At 43.4% G+C, this 17,168-nt stretch overlaps 1 protein-coding gene across 3 annotated transcripts in view; it reads right to left on the bottom strand.

Moving 5' to 3' along the window:
* The window catches only part of SNTA1 (syntrophin alpha 1), a 385,016-nt gene that overhangs the window by 311,323 nt on the left and 56,525 nt on the right, over positions 1-17,168 (bottom strand). The window contains exon 1 of one of the 3 annotated variants that reach the window (XM_069652134.1): positions 13,001-13,136. The exons of the other annotated variants lie outside the window; for them this stretch is intronic. The gene's annotated coding sequence lies outside the window, so the exon portion shown is untranslated. Of the gene's footprint in view, positions 1-13,000; positions 13,137-17,168 lie in introns of those variants that run through there. 3 annotated transcript variants of the gene reach the window in all.

Raw genomic sequence — 17,168 nt, 5'->3', positions numbered from 1 at the left:
CCTTGTCGTGCCAGTGTTTGTGTCCGTTGTTCCACTTTATCCAGCCATTGTTCTTCAGTCTTGGATTGGTTGATTAGTATGCAGAGGTATTTGAATGTTGTCACATTTTCTAATCGGATTCCACTGATGTTAAATTGCGGTTGGTGTATTGTTTTTGATTGTGGTTTGGTTAGAGTCATAGTCTTTGTTTTTGAGATGTTGATTGTTAACTCGTTGTTCATATAGTTACTCAGTGATGTCAAGGCAGCTTGTAATCCAGATGCGGTTTTATCGAGCAAGATGATGTCATCGGCGTATGCCATGACAGGGACAGGAGTTGAATTTATTTTTGGCTGGTTAGTTTGGTTGCTCATCAGATGCTGTTCAATGTCTGATGTAAACAGATTGTAGAGGGTTGCTGCTAGAGGGCACCCTTGCTTTAGGCCGTTTGATGTGGTTATCGGTTTAGTGGTCATACCTTGTTTTGTTAGTCTCACTTTTATTGAAGTTTCTGAGTAGAGTAGAATAATTGGTTCCAGGATGTTCGGGGGACAGTTCCATGTTTTGAGTTTTGGCCATAACTTCTGTCGTGATATGGCGTCGAAGGCCATCTTCAGGTCGATGAATGCAGCGTATACGGTGGTCTTGTTGTTGATGGCTTCATGTTTGATGAGCTGGAGTAGTAGTAGGTTGATATTGGTTCCAACATTGGGAGTAAAGCCTGTTTGTTGTGTTGAGATCCGGCCATTGTGTGTGGCGCAAGAAGTTAGTTGTCTTAGAAGTGTTGTTGCAAAGAGTTTTCCAAGTGGTTCCAATAGGGCAATTGGACGGAAATTATGTGGTTGGTCACAGGATCCTTGTTTGTGAATGGGGACTATTATGGCTGATCTCCAAGAAGTTGTAATTTGGTTGAGTGTGTTTATGATGTCTATTATCTGGCACATGAAGTTCGCCCATCCCGGAGGATCTTGCTTCAATACAGTGTTTGAGAGTCCGTCGGGACCAGGTGCTCTTGATGTATTTAGGTTTTTGATCATGCATATCAGGTCGTCATAGATAACGCTTCCTGTCCACTTTGCTTTGTTATTGGTTGTTTCTTCTTCGAGTTGGGAAGGTCGGGCTGCATAGATGTTTGAAAAATGTGTAATCCACGTTTGTTGCGGTACGTTAGCCGTTATCTTGTGCTGTTTTTGGGAATTGTCGTTCAGGAGATTCCAAAGGTCTCTTGTGTGGTTTGAGTTATATGTCTTCATTATGGTTTCTGCATCTGTTTGCAGCAGAATTTTTTGTTGAGATTTTTTCCAGTTGTTATATGATTGTTTCAGTTTCGAAATCTGCAAGATGTTTTCTGCTGTTACGATTTCGCCAGAGCTTTTTTCTTTTCGGCTATTTCCTGGTTGTATGTGTGGAGGTGGGGTTTTTGTGATTGGTTTTTGACCATTTGTTGGAAGGGTATCAGAATCCACTCGTAGTTCAGTTTTTCGAGATCTGTATTGTTTGAGGCGAGAAGTTTCGTCAGTGGAAAGGCTATCGCTGCTTGTGGGATGCCGAGCCTTGAAGATCTTCCATCGAGTTCTACTGGACATGCTGTCTGGGTTGTATCTTGTTTGGTGATGAGATGCGAGTACACTGTTAATTTATTGTGGTCGCTTTTGTCAGAGACTATCGTTTGGGCTGACTTAATCGATTCATGCAGGGTTTGTGAGAGGAATATGTAATCGATGATTGCGGATGAGGATCCTCTGGCCCATGTTGGCACGTACGAAGTGGAGTTGTACCTTGCATGGTTAAGGAGGATGAGATCTCGGGTGAATATTTCATTCATCCATCTTGTTGCTTTTGGTGAAAGTTGATCGTAGGTTCGGGGAGTACCATTCTGTGTGAATAAGTTAATGTTGAGATCCCCGCAGAGTATTATTTCTAGGTGGTAATGAGTTCCCGCTAGTTTGTCGATTGTGATGAATACACCGTCAATGAATGCTTCGGTTGTTATTGCTGCGGGATTCCAGTACAGGTTTAGTATAGCAATTCTTGTTTCATCGGTTTTTTGGGTCTGAGTGTTCCCCATCATCGTTATTATTGTTAATTGGATCCAAGGATTGATGTTTTCGCTGATCAGTACTTTCCATTGAGGGTTTATTTTGATTAGAGTGAGTAGGCCCGATGCTAGTCTTCCTTGTTTTTTTGACTATAGCAGGGTTGAGAAAGGTGAGAAATCCATCACACGCTGGTGTTTCACTGATCCAAGTCTCTTGCAGGCATATGATTTGATAATTTTCTAGATCAGTTGAGGGATGGGTAAACAAATGCAAGTTTCCTCTAGTATTCCATGAGCAAAGTGACCATATGAGAGCTGGTTTCAGTGATTGTTATGATTGAGAGTTAAATGAGATTCTTGAGGATACGGTTTCTGTGATTGAAGATTCGAAGTCATAGATTCTTTTAAATGGTCGGTCTGTTCGGTTCCATTCTTCCGGTTGTCGAGCGCGAGTCCGATTCGCGGCATTTCCTGTGTGATCCTCAGTGAGGTTGCTCATCTGCTATTGATGTGACTGGCCCGGTGCGGAGTGAAGGATGTCAGACGTATTGTGCGGTTGTGGTGGATATTTTTCACAAGATGGACAGAAGTAATGATAATACCACATGTGTCTACCAAGAGGGTGACTGAGTTCTTGGAGGATTTATGTGAACGTGAAGGGTATCCAGGGGAGATTCTCACTGACAATGGACCGCCAGAGTCAAAAGAGATGGAGAAGTATTGTGAGGAGAGAGCCATTTCAGACATAACTAGTGCCATTTACCACCCACAGACTAATGGGATTGTGGAAAGGTAGAACAGGATAATTAAAGAAGCCATCAGGTGGGCATGGTCAAATGGGAGAGATTGGAAGAGTGTAGAAAGGAAGACAATGATTGCGCGCAGGTTCATGCCACATGGCACTGCGCGAGTCTCACCATTTGACCTTAGCAGAAGAAGGAAGGGTATTAAGAAGTTGTTTCCGGGTTGGATGGGTGAGGTGGCTGGTACGGGTGCAAGTTTGGAAGGTGTGGAAGAGAACATCAGGCATAAACAAATGAGCAGCAAAGTGTTTTATGAGAACAGGAGATTTGTGAAGTGGTCTCCTGTGAAGGTAGGAAGTTGGGTTAGGATCAAAGTGCCATCCCTGATGAGGGGACATGTGTCTACCAAGAGGGTGACTGAGTTCTTGGAGGATTTATGTGAACGTGAAGGGTATCCAGGGGAGATTCTCACTGACAATGGACCGCCAGAGTCAAAAGAGATGGAGAAGTATTGTGAGGAGAGAGCCATTTCAGACATAACTAGTGCCATTTACCACCCACAGACTAATGGGATTGTGGAAAGGTAGAACAGGATAATTAAAGAAGCCATCAGGTGGGCATGGTCAAATGGGAGAGATTGGAAGAGTGTAGAAAGGAAGACAATGATTGCGCGCAGGTTCATGCCACATGGCACTGCGCGAGTCTCACCATTTGACCTTAGCAGAAGAAGGAAGGGTATTAAGAAGTTGTTTCCGGGTTGGATGGGTGAGGTGGCTGGTACGGGTGCAAGTTTGGAAGGTGTGGAAGAGAACATCAGGCATAAACAAATGAGCAGCAAAGTGTTTTATGAGAACAGGAGATTTGTGAAGTGGTCTCCTGTGAAGGTAGGAAGTTGGGTTAGGATCAAAGTGCCATCCCTGATGAGGGGTGATGGTTGTCAATGGTCGAAACCTATTGAAGTTGTAGAAGTGTTCAGACATGCTGTGAAGACAAAAGATGGGAGAGTGGAATCTGGAGAGTTATGAGAGTAAGACCTGAAGAGATAAGAGGAAGAGTGATCTATGGCGGTGTTTCCTTGTCTGGTACAGCAGATCTGTCTTCTACATCGCGGTTTGGGAGAAGATACCAAAGACCAAGTCACCTCAATGAGTACACTCAATAGAGGTGAGACGACCTGTTGTGAAAGAAAGGGGATGTGTAGTATGGAACCTGATGACACAGTGTGTCATTACAAATAAAACTAGGGCTGGGGCAAATAACCACATATATGCCAGTGTTAGTTGCGGTCCTGATGCAAGTGTTGTCATTGCAACAAGACCTAAACCAGTCACAATTGTTATGGTGTGGATACGTATCAGAATGCATGATGTGACATATGACATGACGTGCGAATACCTTGGACCACTGCATGACCTATGCTGCAACCTATAATTAAATTAAACCGGACACAATATATAACTCCATGAGCTCATGCATGACATGACTTACAACAAGAGCAAGACACAAGCCAGTAATAGGAACTACATGATGCAGCATAACATTATACCAAAGGATGGGACAACTTGACGCAGGAAAAGAAATGGCATGTTTGAGGCATCATGTCATTATTTCTCAACTCTATTAATAGGACAATTAAACGATGTAGCACAGCATGGCAACACAATGGTGCGATTTATATTGAGACAATGGAAAGCGGTACTTACAAATTGGGAGTACGGCCGGCCTGTCGGCAGTGTGCATCTATCTGGGACTACTTTCAGGACAGGCTTCATGCACTAATTCTAGTGGTTTTAGCATTGGCATAATAAACCGTTGCAAAGGAGTTTGAGCTGGCGCAATTATTTCTAGTGCAAATTCAGTACCCGGAATAAGACGAGACACTTGGTCTTTGTGCAGGGGTCCAAGTAGCAATGCAGTTGCAATGAAGCAACGTGACCAGTCTTAGCCCTGGAAAAAAGGGCGAGTGGTTTGAATCGTGCAAATCCTGACACAGCACGGGTGTGATAAAGTGCATATTTAGTCCCATCATTGCCCCAACAACAATCAACTCAAATTCAGTCACTGCTCCAGCACTAAGGAGTGCAAGATGGCTCTTAGGAACGATTCAGCAGATTAGGGAAAGGGCAACTTTTACACTGGTGTGCATTCCAGTCATATGCTGGGGGCTAACACTTTCATTACCCATTTGTTATTACCCAATGGGTAACATAAGGCATATTTGCCCAATGTGCTCAGCCTACAATTACCAAAGAAGAATCAATGGCACAATTTGTGCTGTCTTTGCGCTGGTGCAGACATTTTCCTAATGCTCACATTGAAGTATTTTGCCAATAATCCAAACAGTACAGTACCAGTCACTGACTAGTGCAAAGTGTCATTGCCCCGGTGATAAGACAAGAGATGTATGTGGGATAGAAAGACGCTCCAAAACGGAAGTGCTTTCAAAGGCCCTGCACAGACCCATCTGAGTGAGGGTGTGCTATTAAGGGCTGGGTCTAGCCAACCACACGCAGCATGAAAGCCAAAAGCAAACACTGTTATGGGGTGGCGAAGTCTCGCCTGTTGTGTCCACCACCGCTTGCAGGTATAATTTGATTAGCAAGAAAGCTCAACAACAATATCAGATCAAAATCAAAATAGTCCATTCATTTATTTCTTGCCAAAAATTCATTAATATCATGATTGGGAAAACCAATTCTTAATAGTATTGGAACCCACTGAAGCATGTATAGCTATTTTCCTTGTTCCCATTGTTCAGAATTTGCCATCTTATGTAAGACAGTATGCACATCTTGCAACAAGTCAAATATCACGAGAAAATTACTACCGGCTAATAGCCTTGGTGTGAGACTTTGAACCTTTGGAGCCAACTCCTCCTCACCTGAACCTCCGGTGGAGACCTTCCGTCTAGGCTTTCTGGGTTCCTTGCTCTTCTTTTAATGCAGATACGGACGTGACTCCCCAGAGGCCACCGTGACCGGATGGGGAACCAAGCCCCGGGAGCCCCCCGGTAGTCAGTCCCCAATGTCAGGGAAAAAGCCGTTGGGCTAGAAAAAACCCTGTTGAGACGGAGTCCTTCCGTAGGTTTCAGGCAGTGAATCCGTAGTATAAATAGTCCAATGAAACTGAACACACTGTTCCCAGTATCCGGGAAAGGAGTCCTTTAGAAGTCCAGCTCCTATTACCGTTGGTGAAGGTAAGGAACAGAGATGAGAGGAAACGGCAATCCAAAAGGAAATGCAACTTGACTGTGGAGCTCGCAGGCGTCCGGAGGCCGGACAGAAGAGCACTCGCAGGCGTCCAATGGCCGGACAGAAGAGCACGAAGGTAAGGCAAAGGAAAGAGTGAGAGATTGAGGGAGAGAGGGAGAGATAGGAAGGAAAGGAGAGCTGAAGACAGGAAGAGCCAGGACACAGAGAGAAACGGAGGGGAGATAGACAGAGGTGTAAGGCTTACCTCTCGGTGCACTTTAACAGAGACAAACCACAAGAAAATAAACCCACTAAGACGGGAACCGCGGTGAGAAAAGAACAACTGTATGGAAATACAGGAAAACTGATAGTATTACAGAATAGCACGAAGGCTCGGAAAACTAGCGTTGAGCACAAACAAGGTAAACAGATACAACGCACCGAAGCCTCAGTGCATCCCACGTAGATACGTGCTGGCGGCCATATTGGGAGAAGCATAGACCGCTAAAGACGTTCCCAGCCGCCAGAGTAGGCACGTCTCCAGCGACTCCAGATCTTCCACGGGCGATGCATTACACTTGGATGCAGTATCGCAAAAAAGTAATAGGTTTGTAATTTTTAAAATGTGCCACAATTGCTCTAAGAAATGCTGCTAAAAAGGCAGAAAATATAGCATTTTGCCCAACTGCCACTTATTACATTTCGTCCGATTGACAAATCTGTGTACATTTCAGTTGCACAAAGACGCAATCTCCACCTTATATGGAACTCCCTTTGTGAGATTGTTTTCCAAATGAAAGCACAATAAGGGCATTAGAAATGGAATTCTGCAAGATTAGTAGCCAACTATTAATGCAATAAGCCCTGAGCCGGCGGGCCACTACCCCGTCAGGTAATGCCCCCAGGGCCCATAGTTAGCGAAGGCCCTGGGGCATTATCAGATGCGGTAATGGCCCGCCAGCGAGGTGCTCATTTCCATTAGTACCTCAGCCCGTTAAACCGGGGTCCTAATGATGCTTTTTTTCAGTTGCGAGACGCGATGAGTCGCAGCTCAAAAAACAAATGAAATGGCAGCCGCGGACTGGGAAACTTAGTCTGTTTTCCCTTTCCGTGGCAGCCATAGTTAAAGAAAATGGCCACTATGGAAGGGGAGAAGGGACTACACTTTCCCTTTCCCTGGCAGCCATTAGAGTAAATGAAAACTCTAATTTAAACAAACAAAATGGCCACCATGCATTAGGGAGAAGGGACTACATGTAGACCCTTCTCCCTTTCCATAGCGGACAGTCATGGAAGGAACCTCAGAGTCGCAGTGGTGAGGGAGCCTTGTCGGTCGGGTAATGCCCCGGCGAGGGCCAATGAGCTTGCTTGTAACAAGCTCATTGACCCTCGATGGTTACTAATACTAAATGAAGCATGAATGCCAGAACATTCACCACATATGTCCTTTTTCTAGCCACAAATATTTTGAAATCATGGATCAGGAGGTCTGTTCAATAGATCACAAGCTAGCTTTGAACGTGATTATTTGTCATTATAAAAAACGGTTTAATTTCATCCTAACAAATGATGATTTTGAAGCTCCTACAAATACATTTCGGTTAACAAAAACACTGCTTCTAATGAGCGGTTCTTGCAATATTCACTGTGTCAGTAATATACCACAGTCAAGAATGGCCAGCAATGTATTTAAAATAAGCATGTTATTTCCAATCGCAGAAGTCACTCTGTTTCTTCTCGCTAAATCAACATAAGGTTCAAACACATGTGTATGTCATTTTCAACATTTGTATGACAATTTTCCATTGGCACAGCTCAAACCTCTACATGAGAGGAGCATCAAGTCACTTCTCCAACAATACTAACTAACATCAATTCTCCTAACACGGAGCCCAATACACATTCTAAATACTAAAAGCCCTTTCCAACTTTTCTCCAAGTATACCAATACTAAAACAAACCAAAAGCTTAATTCACTGAAGCATCATTTTGCAAAGGTACTCCTATTTCTATTACTTCCAAACCATTGTGCATCAAAATAACAAACAATTCAATGCAAAAGACACAGAACCCAAATTGCACACAATTTACTCAAGCAAAACCCAATGCATTTGAAAGCATAAATCAAGCAGGACTTCAGGGGAGGGTCAGAGCCCACACACCCTTAATCCCTGGCATATCATGGGCCAGCAGCCCATTTATAACTGGAATTGCCCCTTACCTTAAATGCTGTCACTGTTCAACAAGTCCCCCAGCATCTGGCTTTCTGGATGGCAGCATCTCCCTTTGCCCTTAGTAGAATAGTAAACAACATTGATTGGTACCACCTCTACGCACTCTGCTGAATTATCAGTAGAGTCTTTGAGCCAAATTATCGGTAACTGCTCCAAGAGGATCTATCTATCCATGAGGATTATCTATCTGACATGTCCTGAATGTGCCTGCTTCAAAGCATCAATGTCATGAGGTGCTTTTCTTAGCTCCTAAGCAGGTATGCTGCCTATTTTGCAAAATAGAAAATGTGAAGAAAATGGAGTGGTTCTGGTTCCACCGTCTACTCATTATACCTAAAGGTTTGAATAGGCCTGCATGTACTGGACTGCTCATAAGTACATAGTATATGTAAGCATGTATGATATATGGTCAGGCTGCTTAGCGGCTTGCTATGCTGAATGGTTGCATGAATGAATGGCAACTCCAAAACACACTTCTCACCTTGTGTCTGAGACACTACAGTGGGTAGGTTTCGGGCATAGTCACTCAAACAAGACTGTCTATACATGGTTGGTCCCATTTCGACACAGTTATTTTCCGTGGCCTTTCTAGATGCCTGCCAACACTTCAGCAACTTGATGTTTGCTGCGCACATAGATCGATGACTGCCATCAGACCTGCTTTTAAGTTTTCCAGGCATACTGATTCCGCCTCACTCACAATCAGTGGAGAGCACCGTCGGTAATAAACGTTCTCTTTTTCAATTCCTGTCCGGAGCAACGGAGGTTCCAAGCAAAACTCGTATCTGATATGCGCTACATCTGGTCTGTAATAAGTCTGCATGGAGACTGCCAATACCCACCAAAGCGACTCTGTGGATTGATAAACCGTGAGACTATCGCACCCGTATCCCAAACTCACAGGCTAATTCAAGACTTCAGTACAGGTGACTGCATTTAGGCATTAGAAGCCCTTACCCATCACTTCTGTCAGAAATCCTGGTTTATGATGTTAATGCCGGTCAACATACAGCAATGTACCCAAGCTGAAAATGTCCTTACTGCCCTCTGCGCCCAGATACCCTCGGGTCTGACGCGCATTATAAATAATAAAACAAATAGATCTCCACTTTCAACTCTGCTCTATGGTTACCCCTCTGCAGTTAACTGCCCCCTGACATCCGTTCAAGGGGAGCAGCACATCAGACTCCTGCACCTCCCGAAATGATCAGCTCACCCCTTAAGCTTAATAGGTTCCATGCCATTACATCGCGGGATGTTTTTTCGTGGGGTTTTTCCTGCAGATTTTTTACGAAAAAACTCGAATGTTTTATTTTTTTTAATTTTGGGGGTTTCCCCCCCAAACCACCCATCCCCTTTAATTTTTTTATATATTCCCGAACACCCACACTCAATTTATATATTTTTCTAACCCCCCCCCCAATAATGCAATTAGTTTTTCAGCAAAAAATTCACTGTAAAATACCCAGCGAAAAAACATCCCACGATGAAAGGACGTCATACCACTTAATATTAACGGCACTCACCCACATACTACCCAGAGATTTTAACACAACACACAGGTTTAGTGATGGATACACTTCTATTTTTACTTTTGGTGTAGGGATCAGTATGGTGCCATGATCCCGCACTCTTTTCCTTTACAACAAAAACTCTTGTTTTTAAATCTTCACGTGGTGGAGGTGATCTGGACCATTGTTAAATGCTGCAATCAACATATGTGTTTTGTGGATTACCCCTCACAATGGTCTTTATTTTTTTTTTTATTCCTCAGGGGTCAGTAAAACAATACTTTTTTGGTCTTGAAGGCGGCTGAACAACGTGGATAACCCCGCCAAAACAGATAAACCACGTGTGATCTCTGCAGACACACATGTATGGCTGCCCAGTACAAGTATACAAGTATTGCGCTCTACGTAGACCCCTGAATCGGAAAGTTGGCCCTTTTGGTGGGTTTCTTAACAATATTATGTTGGTATCAGCTAGAAAGAATTTCTTGTATCCAGCAGGTTTTTGAGAGAATTGTGTGCACTTACAATCCTTTTCCCTTTTTTCTGTTTTATTAATTCTATGTATGTAAGTCAATAACAAACAGATCTCTTGTTTGCTACATTTGTGGGGAATTTTCCACACATTGGAACATTGTATTTTATGTAAAATTGAATTATATGTATTTTTTATATAGATATGCTTTGCCAAAAGTTACAGAATAAATAATTTGCATGGTGCAAAGGGAAAATATCACTATGCTTTTGGAAGCGATTCATTTCGGACAAAGATAAATATTCTAACTCATTAGTATCTACTTTTGGTTTTGCTTTGTATACTCCAGACCACACCAGTTATAGGAAATAATTTCAAGTTTAGATTCACGTTCCGGTCGGGACAATTTTCTGTGTTGACTGTTAAAATTCCCCGGTCCTGAGCAGAGTAGGGGATGGCCCTTTTGTAAAACAGACACTTGGACCAGGGCCCATGCAACACAAGATATAATGTCACTGAAGTATTCCTTCATAGGCAGGAGGAGAATAAGCAAGGACTGCTGAAAGAATCGGGTCCTCGGAAGCGGGGGGATGGGGGGGGGGTGGAGCATAAAGGTGAGGGTTGGGTTCAAGGTATTTGGGTGACCCAATGAGGCAGTAGATGCTCCTCCTTATCCCCGGTCAGCCACTGGTAACAGGCCAGAAAGCAGGCAGGTGCCAAGTGGCCTGTGGGTGGCAATTCCATTTTCATAGGCGCATTGCACTGTCGGGGAGAAAGGGTCCCTGCCGATTCCACTGCTTTTCGACTGGATATATCCCCTGTATGGGTAACCTCAGGCCTGAGCATGGAATGAGCCATGGAACCAGGAACCTCAGGCTTGTGCCCAGTCTTCGCCTCCAAGGAGAACCTCTCCAGTTGGCTTGAATTCACCCCACTAAGTAGATCATTTGGTGTGACCCCAGTTTTAGCCCCAAGACGAGCATCCTCAGAATCAGTTCCAGACATCAAAGGGCAATGCAGATGTCCTGAAAGTGCGTGTTGCTCACCTGCTGCTGTTTCTTCGTGGAGTCCTTCAGGTGCGGTGGACGAAGATGAAACAAAAAATACCCCACATCTTCCAAGCCCAAAGGTCGTGACTAAGAAGCATTGCAGAGGCAGGCAGCAATCACACCAATGCCTTTGCCCTAGACAAAGCAACAAGAGGTCCATGGCCAGGCTGTGCCGGTCACAGCACATGCAGCAAGAAACCCAGGTATTACACAGCATAAGCAGAGGGACGCAGCCAGCAAAGGGTTTTTAACCAGTTTGATTGTATATTCCTTCCATAGACCAAAAACGAAAACCAGATATAGCTTATATTTATTAAAATCTCCCACACGCCTTAATGGCACACACATAATTGTGACAGGGTTTCCCACAGTTAAAGGCAGTCCCTGGCTGTTGGAACTTTGGGTACTAGCAGCTATTTGCGAGCATGCACATGTAACTAACTGCCATGCTGCCAAACAGCAAGGCAGCTGCTGGGGGGTGCGGGAGGGGGTGTGACGGCAGAAAGTCCAGCAGAGATGCACCTTGTTTACTATACTTTTCAGCATGGAGCATTATAAAAGCAAGTTCGGACTAGCAGATCACACTTTCTAAAATGGAATTACCAGCATAATTTTGTATTAAAAAAAAAAATACAACACACAAACACCCCACCCCCTCCCCCTCGGGCTAATCATGCCTTCACAGATGGCATTCTGTCACTCTTTTTGCTGGGAAACAAATCCCTCTGTTCCAATACCCAGAAACAGAAACTCCCAAAGCTATGGAGGGAGGGAGACTCTACATAGGAGTATTTTAAAAGCCGTCCGACGGATACCAGTAGCCAGAACAAGTTCCAACGTAGATGAGTATTTTAATAGCTTTTTCTAAGCCCACATACAGTCATAGAGCTGCATTTTGGTCCTGTGGAGTTTGAGATGGGCTAGCGTAAAGTTTGAAATTAATCAAATCCAACCACAACGTGGCTGTTTTCTGTTGAAATTAAAGTTAGTTCGCAATATGTAGTATGCTGCTTGTATTGGTGCACAGATGCAAGTATCGGAATGTTACCTGGTGACTGGAACCTACACTACATCAAGGTTCCAGTGGAGACAGTTAGGACACACAGGATGGGAGGGAGATGAATGAAGATATTTCTACCTTGTGCTCCTACCCTCTCTCCATAACTTCCCTGTAACTCAATAAAGTTAACTTCCTTTTATATATATATATCTGCCTCTAGTCTGGTCCCTACATATATAAAGAACCCTAAATGCTACAATGGCGACGAGGGGATACTTTTAGAAGAGGACCAGTGATGGCAGTTGGCAGTCCAGTGATGTGATGGCGCCCTGTGGTGAAGCAGAAATGATGAAAAGCGCCCACAGAAGTGAAGCTGGTGAGGGCAGCTGTGTAAAAGATGCCCTGAACTCGACGTGGCATAAGTCCTGTTGGGGATGGGAAGACACACTCTCCCTTGCAGGCAGCCAGAGAAGTGGGAGCTGAAATGCCTGCCCTTCTCATGAAAATAAAGGTACTGTGATTGGGCTATGAAATATAGCTGGGAATGGCATTCCGTGTCTGCGCAAGCTGAGGAACTTTATCCATTTTAAAGTAAAGCCAGGGAAGTGACTAAGCTGGAGGTACTGTGTCATGGCCTTTAAATGTGGCTGTGGAAGGCTTTCTGCTAATAGTGAAATTGCAGAGTAGTAATATGGGCATTTGGGCATGAAGCAGCATTTTTTGGAGACTGGCATGAGCAACATTTATTATTAACACCACATACTGGAGAGTGAGGGTGCTGACCTTATTAGAAAGCTGCCTATAGTGAGTGCTGTGCCCAAAGTGTCCAGCTGTGACCGTTGACAGGTCGTATTGCGGAGCCCTGTGTAGCTTGGTAGCTGCATTATTAATGATGACGTCGAAGAATGCAGAGGGGGTGTTGGTGGAGCACCGAACGCCGTCAAGAAGCGTTCTGGAACTTTGGAGGAATCTCCGAAATCTGCGTAGTGAATGCTGTGGAAATAAAAGGAAAAACAAGGAAAGCACCTCTGTGCGTGAATGTGCGCGATGACGTGCAAGGCTGGTAAACCAGGAAGAAAGAATTCTTGAGTCAGTTCAGTTTAAAATCAAATCTTGATGGAATCGAAATATGGCATGTAACAATGCATCAGCGGCAACGTTGAAAAGATATGAGGAATTTCTTTGACAGGTGTCCAGTTTGAACAAAGTACTGTTCTGCTTTGAACTGCACTGCATCTTCAGTGATAAGAGTCCAGTGAAGAGCCGCAAGTAAAAGGGTTTGTTGCCGTTTAGTTGCAATGATGACAGGAGCTTACGTGGTCATCTGTATGAAGGAGAAAGAAGTTTTTTTTTCTTTCTATTCCTCTGAAATGCCGTTTAAAGGAGGTTTATGTTGAAAAGGAGGAATGTCCTTCAACGAGGTACCCAAGTGTATTAGTGGTTGGCGTTTTTGTTTTTGGAATAAGGACATGGAGTTTATATACTGCAGAGCTAGATATTTCAAGAGCGCAGTGAATGTACATGCGGGATTGCCCGAAATGCTCGACATGTTTTGTTACAGCCACAAAGGATTATTTTGATAAAACTCTTCCCATTGTTTACTTGGTGTTGCTGAAAAGTAATGGTCATGAAGAGAATTGGGGGTTATGGTGCACGTTTGTGCGGGTTGTCACATAAATAGTTGCTTAGTTGAATTAATGATTTTGTGCGGAATGATTTGCGCCTGGCTGGGAAGGTGCATGGTCTGGAATGGTACATGTGTGGAACGTGAGTGGAGAAAAGATGTGAAATGCAGTGTTATGCCAGTGCCATGTATGTGATTTTGTATATGGCATTATATTAGAATAAAATGTAAGGTTTGTGCAGTTTAGTAATGAAATGTTGGTAGGTAAATGCACAATTGTTTTAAAGTGGTTTGTAAAAAAAAAAGAAACATTAAATTAGGTACATGTTTAATGTTTTGCTCTGTGGATATGTAGATTTAACCTGTTTGAGGAGTTGTAGGTGCTCAACGGTGTTAGATAGTGCTATGTATATTTTTGGATGTTTAGACCTTACAAAGTTGAGGATTTGCAGGGTTATGGTACTATGCACCTTGGACTATTAGGCGCCTTTTGATTTAATTTTAATGCGTTTATGAGGAAGACAGTATGAGAAATGTATTTAATAAGTGGAATTTCAGGAGAAATGTAGGAAATGAATTGCATTCCGCTAGACATATATTTAAGGTTTTATGTGCTAATGTGAAAAATGAGGGTGATGAAGCACATACATGGATGTGTGATATGTTGTGTGACATGTATTGATGTAAGCACTGTGTAAATGAAGTGAATGAGTATGGCACAGTTTGTGTGTGAATATGAATATATGAGATGTATTAGTGAAATGCATATGCAAATGTAGTAAGAGAGGTCGCGCCTCCTGTTTAAGAGTGTTGTGTGCCATAGTGTTGTTAATATCATAAGTGATGCTTGTTTATGAATCCGTATGAGTGGATCTGGGTGTAATAGGCCCTAATGATGAGCTCTATGAAGAGTATGATGGGTATGTATGGGCAATGGCTGTGAGCCATGCTAGTGGCAATGTGTAAGTGTCCAGCGCATGTTGTGTGTCTGGTGATGAAATGTAATAGATCCATACTTTTGAAAGTGAAATGAGTTTTTGCGCATATATTTTCCGGATGTATTTGTTGTCTGCAAGATCTGTACACTTGATGGGTTGTATGGCCAACTTCCTATTTTAGTGTTCTTTTCACGTACTGTGCCTATGCAGTTACGCTGTTTTCGTGTGATCTTTGTTTAGTTCGTATCTTTTCTTTATTTTCCTACTTTTTCATGTTTCTTGGTGGCAAGTTGAGTACGATAGTGTGAGTGCAATTTGCAGGTTCTTTGTGGTGAGAATGAGAGGTTGTGTTGTATGGTATGTTGGTGTATTGCTAAGGGTATAGAATGTTAGTTTGTGTATTTGGTTGGTTGCGTGAAACTGTGCGTTAGTGCTGCGGGTGTGGAAGACCCGAGACTCTGTGTGGCAGGCGGAGTGGAAGGAGTGCAAGTCGTGCTGTATGAGCCGTGATGGTGATGGAATGTGTGTGGTTAGTATGTGGTTTGTACTCATAAGTGGCAGTTATGAGATCCAGTGGTGGCAGTTCTGGATATATGGTTGGTTTGTGATATTTATTATGGTTGGGGAACGTTAGTTACGCGAATGTAGATGTACGCTGAGAGGGTTGAGAAAGTGGTTAGTAATTGTGAGGGTGATGAATGTTTGTTTAGGTGGTCTGTTGCGAGTTCCTGTTCAGTGCTTGTTGTTGGAGTGTGTCTCTGTTATAAAGAAAGGAGATGTGTAGTATGCTGCTTCTATTGGTGCACAGATGCAAGTATCGGAATGTTACCTGGTGACTGGAACCTACACTACATCAAGGTTCCAGTGGAGACAGTTAGGACACACAGGATGGGAGGGAGATGAATGAAGATGTTTCTAGCTTGTGCTCCTACCCTCTTTCCATAACTTCCCTGTAACTCAATAAAGTTAACTTCCTTTTATATACATATCTGCCTCTAGTCTGGTCCCCTACATATATAAAGAACCCTAAATGCTACACAATATATAACCCTTCAACTTCTACGGACATGTATTTGTTGTCTTGTTGGCAAATTGTTCCCAGTCATGAAGCCATGACCTCCATTTCCTTTGCACATTTAATAAATGCAGTTAGCCCGGATACAGCTCTGAAAGTGGCAAAATAGGCCAATTTGGCCATTGCTCCAATGTGAACATTTACGCTCAACACAGCCTACCAGAAAACTAAAGAACTGGCAGAAGGGCTGGCACACTGGTTTTCAAACCAGCTATGGATGACACATCAGTCTAAGGAGCAAACAGTTCCAAACTGCTGTCTCTCACCCAGTTGCTTAAGTAATCTAGCATAGATGACACAGAGGAAAGGCTCTTAGGTCCACTGACACGCAAGAAAAATCCGAGTAACAATTGGATGAGAGTGATAATGAAGGCCTTGGAGACTGCAAACATTACACATGGTCGTAAATACATATATTGAAAAACGGGAGACCAAAAGGAACCGGTTGGCAAACCCCAGTGCCCTAGTAAAAGGGTCCAATTTCACTTGATGCTCCTCGTCAGTGAGAAAAGACAAGCCCTTTCAACGACCTCATCTCTGTCTAACCCATCTAAAAGTAAACAGTTATCCTCGGTGTCAAAGGTTACATACGAGGACAGAATGCACCATGATCAGCTTGGTCCAAGATATCAACGTTGACAGCCAGAAGTGCCATCTTTATCCTAGAATACCAGATTACAAGTGGCCAAAGAGCCATACATTCCTGAAGTTGGTTGATCAGCGTTTTGTTCCAGGATTTTAGTTAGCCATGGCAGACAATCTATGCAGACACTCAATGGCCTGGAAGGTATTAGGAATATTAGGGTGCAAGTATTGTTTCGTTAGCAGCAGGGCAAGTATACACTAGTTGAATTTACTGGGGGACTGACCGTTGTTTGTAAAGGGAGATCAAACAAATGGGTGCCCCAAGAAACAATGCAATTGCATGTTATTTTGCTCCCCAAGCCAGAAGGAATGTACAGGAAATGTGTGGCGTAGATGTAAAAAGCTAAGGAAAAATGTAATTTGCACTGTACGTTTCGCCAATTGAAGAGGGCTACTCTGGGGTACCGTACCCATCACAATCTTGGGTGGACTCTTAGCATTTGCTTAGGGAAAAGGGCGTTTTGTATTTCGCAGTAATACAGAGAAGGTTTCAATTACAACCCAGCAATGGAACCCAGGGGAGTTCCACATGTTGTTCTTCTCTTTACAACACTGGTACCTCCTATTTTCTTGCCGTCAAATCCTGGATGGCCTCCCATTCTCTTGACCTCCATCGTTCTAAAATGGAGGTCCTTTTCTTTCCTTCTTCTCACTCTGCCACCACCTTTT

This window comes from Ambystoma mexicanum, chromosome 3p, assembly GCF_040938575.1.
Source record: "Ambystoma mexicanum isolate Mex_15411 chromosome 3p, UKY_AmexF1_1, whole genome shotgun sequence".
In the NCBI taxonomy this organism is placed as follows: Eukaryota; Metazoa; Chordata; class Amphibia; order Caudata; family Ambystomatidae; genus Ambystoma; species Ambystoma mexicanum.
This window is presented reverse-complemented; position numbering and strand designations above follow the sequence as displayed.